Below are 9,029 nucleotides of genomic sequence, written 5' to 3' on the forward strand. Positions count from 1 at the left end.
TCTGTTCTGTTGTCCAAGGCTAGTCATGTGTGTTGTCCAAGTATTTCCCCCTCTTCTAGAGAGACATTGAAAGTTACATGACAATAACTAGGGGTGTATGATCCCTCAATAGGATGACTGTGAACAGCTGGGTGAGATAGTATAATATGCCATATCTTTCAGGGTTGGAAAACTACTGCACAAGTTGTTTTTCACATCTGGGATCAGAATCGGAATTATGCTTTCTTCTCATATCCCTTATGTCAAGGAGAAATGAATATTTGTCATGGATATTCTTATAGTTGGATTCTATTTTCATTAGTAAATCAGCAGTTTTTTTAAAGGTGCTAGGAAACAGTAAATTTTTATAGGCCAAGTTTCCCAGAAAATGCAAAAGATAAAGATTTCACCATTGCTATAATAGTTATTGTCTGATTCCTTTTGCATTTATATGTACCAGTTCCCAAGCAGGGGGATTATTACATTTTTCCAGAGCATATTCAGCTTTAGTGGGTCTTTCTTCCTCTTCCACAATCAATGTAGATTTCTCTGGAAAAAGCAATTCATCGTGATGGATTTTCAGCATGAGGAGGCTCTCTAAAATATTGAGTACTGACCGTTATGGGCTGAATATAATATATTCCCACAAAAGGTTCATGTGTCAGAAGCCTGGTCCCCCTGGGGGTACTTGGATGATGAGGGCTCTGACCTAACCAATTAACTAATCTTCTGATGGAATTATGATAAAATGGCATTGTTGGGAGGTGACAGAATGTAAAAGGTTGAGGAAGTAGGTGTCTTGAAAGCATGCCCTGGAAAGATAACCCTTGTTCTGCCCCTTTCTTGTCTGTTTCTGTTCCTGGGTATCACGATATTACCAGCTTTCTGATAGATCCTTCTTCTAGGACAGTCTGCTTTTCAACAGGCCCAGAAACAGCAGAACAGTTAGATCACAGACTCTGGTTCCTCAAAACACAACAAAATGAAGCTATACTTCTTTTAAGACTTTAATTTTAATTAAAAACACTTATGTCTATGTGTGTGCAGGTGCTTGTGGAGGCCAGAAGAGGGCATTAGTTCCTTGAGCTGGGGTTATAGGTAGTTGTGAACTCCTCTGATCTGAGTGTTCAGGTCCTCTGGAAGAGCAGTAAACCCTCGTGCTGCTTAGCTATTTCTCCAGCCTCCCATTTTAGATTGTTTCTTTTGGGTATCTATCACAGACCAATACCTTGACTTGCAAATTTGTTGTATGAGTACGTTCCAGTAATAAAAGTCACATTCATTTTTGTTGAACATATTGTCTGTGACATAGAATCTGCAGAACAGGCCTAGAACAAGTCAGTAGGGATTTCTTTTTGGTAGCTATGGTATTCAACTATTACTTCAGTAACTTAAAATTTGTAGGCCTACTTTGTAAATCTTGCTTCATTTCACAGAAAGGTATCAGGCTATATTATGTTCCTTCCCATGAATATTAGGACATTAGAAACTTTCCCAAGTCAAACCGCTTCATTGAGTCCACTATACCCTAAACTGGCCTGAGTTCTCCAAGTGGAGAACCTTCACAATGACCTCAAGATATTCTGAGCTAAGAGTCTGTTCTGTCATTTTATTGTTATTTTAGAAAACAGTGAGCATGTGGTTTGGATCACAACATATGTACATATCTGAGGACTGTTAACAGCATAGACTATAAAACTCTTTTGGTGTCTGGAAAGGTGTGAACATGTATGCAGCCTATGCTGGGGTCCTGGACACCCTTCATCATGTGCTATTCCTTCTCATACACCCTTGGATTCACTAGCTGTACAGCATGAGGGACAATGCTTGATCAAGTGTTATGATTCACCTCTTTAGTTAAAAATGACAGGACACCCAGAGGATGAAGTGAATAAGAAAAGGAATAAAAGATTTTGGACACAGGGGAAGAATTCCAAAACACCTCGCAATGTGCTTTAAAACAAATCGACTAAGACGGTAGTTTGTACTGAAATCCCCGTTACTCTCATTACAACTTGCACGACATTCATATTCATGACCAACTGGCAGAGTGGGGTTCAGTTCTATTTCTTCAGGTCTCTAGACTGCTCAACAGGACTCTGAGTGTGCGCTGCTACTTTTTAAGTATTTGATCCAAAATAGTTAATTTTTTCTTCCAGGAATCAATGCCAAGAGTTTCAGGCAAACCGTATTAGTAATATTTCTTAAAATTGTTGTGAAGTGTTTCCAAGAGGGGAAGATTTGAACACTTATAACCAAATCCAGGTGCACACTTACACAACCAATTTTATTTTTATTATGAGGAAGGGAAATAAGAATCATTGAAATTCATAGTTGACTGTGTGAAATTCCCAATTTTAGTCTTTAATATCTCGCCTTCCAATATTTTGCAAGAAATGCCCCAGACTAGTGCACCACCATTAAATATAGGATTTCTTTCTTTTTTTTTAAAAAAGCTTCTTCTTTGGTGCTGCCTACTTCATGCTTATAGACAGGACAAAATGATGAACAACTTTGCAAATGTGGAGGATTTTTGAGGTGATTGAAATGATGAGTCTGTTTGTGGGACTGGGAGTTTTTCCCTCCTTCTGCTCTTCACCTATATCAAAACTGGATCCAGCATTTCAGAAGCTATCCTGGTTTGGATGGGGGAAAAACATTGTAATTCATTCTTTATCATTGGAAACTGTACTGGTTTGTTATTTAGAGTTGGGAGGTAAATATTCCTTAGGGGTATTTTGCAGTTGAAGGAGCAGAATCCAGTGGGAAGGTTAGAAGACATTGTGCCCACATTGTTCTAACCCTGGGAAGTGATCATGTTTGTCTCATGATGAATGCCTCAAGAAAAGAAAGAGTTGACAATCTAAGGCTACACTCAAGCATGCAGAAACTTTTGCTGATGTCACACAGGTTGAATGCATTATGGCTAGCACTTGGGAGGGATATATTCAGCAGTGGTTGCAAAAATCTGCAGTCTACCCTTGTCATTTTGGAGATTTGGGGGATAACCCCTGTGGTAGTTTGAATAAGAATGGCCCCCATAGGCTCATATATTTGAATGCTTAGTCATCAGGGAGATGAACTACTTGAGGAGGATTAAGAGGTGTGGCCTTATTGGGATAGCTGAGAGTCTAGGCAGTCTGAGGAACAGTGAAGTTTGGAGATGCAATAAGAGGACACAATCACCCCTTCAGTCTGAGCATTGGTAGAAGTGAGAACTCTCTAGTGATTGGCTTCTTTCGCTTTTCTGATCTTTAGCTTGAACCCCAATATCTGTTTCTGGGTTTTTATTATTTGTGCTGTAGTGTGACTTTGTTGGAGTAGGTATGGTCTTGTTGGAGGAAGTGTATCACTTAGAAGTCTCCTTTGCTCAAGCTTTACTCAGTGTGATACTCAGACCACTTCCTGTTGCCTGTGGGTCAATATGTGGGACTCTCAACTCCTTTTCCAGCACCATGTCTGCATGCATGCTACCATTTTGGACCATGATGATAAAATGGACTAAACCTCTGAAAACGTAAGCCACCCCTTTCCTTTATAAGAGTTGTCGTGATCATGGTGCCTTTTCACAGCAATAGAAACCCTAACTGAGACAAGCAGTGTACTATATGTGAGAGCATTTTGACTAGACATTAGCAAGAACATCCCCACCTTGGTGTCCTTCACCTCTGAAACATTTACCTCTGGCCATAAATCAACCATTAGTGACATACATGGTCCCCTGGAGAAGGGGAAAGGGACAGTATCTTCTGAGCTAATTGGGAGCATGGTGTGGGGAGGGAGTTAGGAGAAAGAGAAGGGAAGAAGAGGAGGGGAGAGGAGGACATGAGGGAATAGGAAGATTGAATTGGGTGAAGAATGGAGGAGAGAAAAAAAGAGATACCATAATAGAGGGAACCATTATAGATTTAAAGAAATATCTGGCACTAGGGAAATTCCCAGAGATTTGGGATGACCCCAACTAACAATCTAAGCAATAGTTTGGAGAGGCTACCTTAAACACTCTTCCCTGATAATGAGATTGATGACTACCTTATATGCTATCCTAGAGCCTTAATCCAGTAGCTGATGGAAGTAGAAGCAGACACCCACAGCTAAACACTGAGCTGAATTCCTGGAATCCAGTTGCAGAGAGGGAGGAGTGATGAGCAAAGGGGTCAAGACCAGGCTAGAGAAACCCACAGAAACAGTGGACCTGAACAAGGGGGAGCTCATGAACCCCAGACTGATAGCTGGGAAACCAACATAGGACCGGCCCAGACTCCCTGATTGTGGGTGTCAGTTAGGAGGCCTTGGCAATCTATGGGACTTCTGACAGTGGATCAGTATTTATCCCTAGTACACGAATGGACTTTGGGAGCCCATTCCACGCAGAGGGATACTCTCTCAGCCTAGACACATGGGGGAGGGCCTAGATCCTGCTCCAAATGATGTGACAGACTTTGAAGATCCCCCATGGAAGGCCTCACCCTCCCTGGGGAGCATAAAGGGGGTGGGATAGGGCATTGGTTGGGTGCAGGGGAGGAGGAAGAGGGAACTGATTGACATGTAAAACAAACTTGTTTATAACTTAAATAAAAAATGGTACAATTCTTAAAAAAAAGAAAAAGAAAAAAGAAATAATGCACGTAGCTCCCACTTAGCATCTTTCTCTTGAGATTCATCTAAGCAACCTTGTAAGCAGATGCTTTATCTCTTTGAATTGTGGAGTAATCCCATAGTGGCATCTACTGAGTTGATGTGATCACTGGTCAAGGGGTCCACATCATCTATCAGACTTGGCTGCTGTTGTCAAGGCCCTCTGGCAGACCAAGGCTGGCTGTCAGGAAACATCTACTGCATGTGCTCTTACTATCTGTCTAGACCAGCTGTCAGGTCCATTGAGGCTTAGTTATCCCACAATCAAGCCTTCATATTTATTAACTCAAACTTGACCACTATTAAAGTCTTATTCTTATTAACCATGGCTAATAAGTGTCATTCTGCCATTCCTGCCAGTGCCACTGGTCACTGTGAAGACAGCAGCTCCTCCTGAAGTGAGGACAGTGTTCTCTTCAATCCCAGAAGTTTCTCATCTTCCTTCTGGAGGTAAGTTCTCATCTCTCCTTGTGCCATTTCCTCTTCTGCATTTGGAGCTCACACTTTATTTCTAATGTTGAAAGGGCTGAAGGATCTCTTCTGTTTACATGGTTGAGAATATCAGGGTTGCAATAGTCACTCAGCAAGGCTTGAGTGAGCCAGCACCCCTCCCATGTATTCTTAAGCCACATTAATCAGTTATGTGTCTGGGGCCCAGGCTCCATCAAGAAAGGCCAGGTACTGTCCCCTAAAACCACAGCTCCTGGAATCTTACCTTTCTAGGGACGTAGGACTTTGACTTTGTTTAGGAGCAAACCACATCCAGTTGACGGCCACACTAGATTATTCATTATCAGCTGCTTAAGGAATTAGCTGGACCTGCATTGAGTTGGATTTACAACCCAATTGAGAAGTTAATTAAAAAGGTGTGGGTTGGCAAAGTTCACTAGAAGCCACATGCGCTCTTCCCATTTTGTAACTCATTGGTGGAGTTATGCCTAGCGTGCATGAGACCCCGGGTTTGATATAAAGAACCGAGAAATAAACTTGCCTGTTTTGTAAATTCTGTGCCTCTCACCTCTTATTCTTATAAATTTAAGCACCACAAAGAATGAATTGGTGCTTAAACATTGAAAATGACTACAGGGGACTCAGAAACTCAGCCTCACTGGAATTTGGACCTCTGTGTACCACAGCCATCGTATGAAGCATAGTTTCCTGGGGACAGAACCTTCCCTTTTCCAGGACTTAGTCCATACTACCTGGCACAATCATTCCTGCCACTGGGGGTGGAACAGAAATCAGATTTCTGGTTTGGTTTTGATAGTAGGGTTTGAGGAAGTCCATCCTAGGGAACCTTGCAGGAAAGTCCCTTCAAAGTCTGTCTGTTTGAAATATCCGGGGTCAGGAAACTGGATCGATCAAGATAGGCTCACTCTGAGGAGCCTGTGCATAAATGACCCCCTGCTAGCAATAGAAACATTACCTTGTACTCAATAGTACAATGACAAATAGAATCATTTATTGGTCCTGCATATCTGCTCAGACCCTGTTATGTGGACCACTCAGAGAAAAAAAAAACACAAGTAATTCTTAGTCACTTTTGGGTTTTCCCTTTGGAGTCCTACAACTCAAATTTGGGGCATGGCGAGGGGCGGGGTGTGTGCAGAGTGATTAAGGCCATCCTGAAGTACATTTCAACGTGCAAGCAATACAATATTTTGCTTGTCACAATTTTCAACGTTCTCTCACCAGAACTTTATGTCTCCATGTATGGGATATTTTCTGTTGGGAAAATGGACCCTTAGGGTGGCACTACAGGGATGTGTTCTATGGGGTTTTAACCACTTTCCCCCTTATAAATCACATCTTCCTTAATAACAGTAGGTGCCAGCTTTCTTTAAAGATATCTGTCTGTATAACCATCTATCTGTGTTAGTAAAACTTTGAATAGGTTTATGGAAATGTTTCTGTTATCTTCCTTCTAATCTTGCCTTTATGTCTCCTGGTGCTTAAACAGCATTCACCACCTAGTGGTGATATTCCTTCCATGGTCCCTTCCAGAATTTCCAGCTGCAGGAGATGCTTCAGCTTCAGTTTTGTAATCCAGATGTCTACTGAGCCTTGTACAGCTTGAGCAAGAATGTCCTGTCTGTGAAAAAAAGCTGGCCCATTCACACATTCCCATCCTAACTCCACTTACACTGTGTGTTTGTGCACTCTGAATGCTTCATAAATGTCTGGGCATTTAAGGAACTGTTCAATTAGTGTTTCTATTGCTGTGAAGAGATACCGTGGCCACAGTAACTTTTATATAGGAAAACATTTAATTATGGTGGTTTATAGTTCAGAGGTTTAATCCATTATCATTGCGGTCCCAAGGCAGCATGTGGGTAGACATGGTGTGGTTCTTGCATCTTGATCCAGCAGGCAAAAGGAATTAGTCTGTCTCACTGGGTGTAGCTTGCGCGTATGAGACCTTAAAGCCACCTCTACAGTGACATACTTCCTCCAATAAGACCATACCTACTCCAACAAGGCCACATCTCTTAATAGTGCCACTCCTTTTGGGGGGAAATTTTCTTTCAAACCAGCACAGGAAGGAACATCTGCTGTCCTTCTAGGATCATTCTATCTCCTTTTTACCCCTCAAGCGTCTCCTAGTAACAAGGTCTAATCCAGATTGCTAACTAAACATTTAAAAAGATCCCATTCATGGAGGGTTTGAAAGATTATGTGGTAGAAAGTGCAGAAAAGAAAAAAAGCACATTTTTACTGTTTTAGAAATACATAAACCAGGAGCAGTAGCACATGCCAGTGAATTCTAGTACCAGGAGGCTAGAGAAGAGGGGTCTTGAGTTCAAGGCCAGCATGACATCCTGGTTTTCTTTTTAGATGAAAAGAACAAGAATATCTAAATTTCATAATTGAAGACTTCCAAGATACACAATGGCTGAACAAGCTTAGGTGACTGAATAATTAAAAAAGAGGTGTCTGCCATCATCTGTGAGGCTGGTTCCAGAATTCCTTGAGGATACCCAGCTCCACCAAGCTTATATAAAAGGATGGAGTGTGTGTAATCCATATACACACCATGCTATATATTTGAAGTCACTGTCTAGCTCACTTGCAATCCCTAATACAAGCAATTATGTAAGTAGTTGTTTGCTGTATTCTTTTTTTATTTATGTTAGAAACAATCTTGTTTTATGTGTCAATCCCAGCTCCCTCTCCCTCTAGCCCCCCTTCTCACCAGGTCTCCCAGTCCCCCACCCAATCTCCACTCCTATCCCCAGGGAGGGTGAGGCCTTCAACGGTGGATCTCCAGTGACTGTCATTTCATTCAGGGCAGAGCCTAGGCCCTCCCCCAAGAGTCCTGGTTGAGAGAGCCTCCCATATTGTGGCATGGGCACTCAAAGTCTATTTGTATGCCAGAGATAAGTACTACCCATGGCCCCATAGATTACCTAGGCCTCCTCACTGACACCCACATTTATGAGGTCTGGGTCAGTTCCATGCTTTCCAAAGAGCCATCAGTCTGGGGTTTGTTGTATTCTTTAGGGAACAATGACAAGAAAAAATTGTGTAAACATGTTCAATACAGCCATTGTTTTCTGAATATTCTCTTTGGAGAATGTTTAAATTGTGGATGTAGGAGTCAAAGATACAGTTTTGCATTGCTATGTATAAAAAATCAGATATTCTAAAGAGGGCATCAAAAATAAAATTGGCTTGATGATTTTCCAAGCTGAGGAACCTTCCCACACTGGTGCCCAATATTATGTAGTTAAAATATTTTTAAAAATCCCTTTTCATGAAAGTATTTACTCTCGGATATACAGTGAATTCTAAGGAAACTTAAAGTGAAATTATTTTACTTTGCTCTATCAAGTTGTATTATTATTATTATTTATTAATATTATTATTTGAAATGTGATCTGATTAAAAAGTCAAATAATTCAATTTAAGAATGAGGCACAGGTCTAAACAGAGAATTCTCAAAAGAGGAATATCAAATGGCAGAGAAACACTTAAAGAAATGTTCAGCATCCATAGCCATCAGTGAAATGCAAATCAAATGATTCTGAGACTCTATCTTAGGCCTGTCAGAATGACTAAGATCAAAACCACAATTGACAGCTCAGGTGAAGATGTAGAGCAAGAGGAACACTCCTCCACTGCTGGTGGGAGCACAAACTTGTACAGTCACTTTGGAAATCAATATGGCAGTTTCTGAGAAAATTGGGAATTGATCTACCTCTAGACCCAGCTAAGCCATTCTTAGGCATATACTCAAAGTGTGCTCCATCTCACCGCAAGGATAGCAGCATTATTCATAATCGCCAGAACCTGGAAACAGCCTAGATGCCCCTCAACTGAAGAATGGATAAAGAAAATGTGGTGCATTTACACAAAAGAGTATTGCTCAGCTGTTAAAAGCAATAACATAATAAAATTTGCAGGCAAATGGA

The 9,029-nt window shown here is 41.2% G+C and overlaps 1 long non-coding RNA gene across 2 annotated transcripts in view; it reads left to right on the forward strand.

Moving 5' to 3' along the window:
• LOC121143590 overlaps nt 1–7,714 on the forward strand; it is a 40,723-nt gene extending 33,009 nt beyond the window's left edge. For both annotated transcript variants that reach the window (XR_005880839.1, XR_005880840.1), the window contains exons 3-4: nt 4,978–5,067; nt 7,453–7,714. This is a non-coding gene — a long non-coding RNA (uncharacterized LOC121143590). The remainder of the gene's footprint in view (nt 1–4,977; nt 5,068–7,452) is intronic.
• The last annotated feature ends 1,315 nt before the right edge of the window (nt 7,715–9,029 follow it).

This window comes from Mesocricetus auratus, unplaced genomic scaffold (genome assembly GCF_017639785.1).
Source record: "Mesocricetus auratus isolate SY011 unplaced genomic scaffold, BCM_Maur_2.0 Super-Scaffold_100013, whole genome shotgun sequence".
In the NCBI taxonomy this organism is placed as follows: domain Eukaryota; kingdom Metazoa; phylum Chordata; class Mammalia; order Rodentia; family Cricetidae; genus Mesocricetus; species Mesocricetus auratus.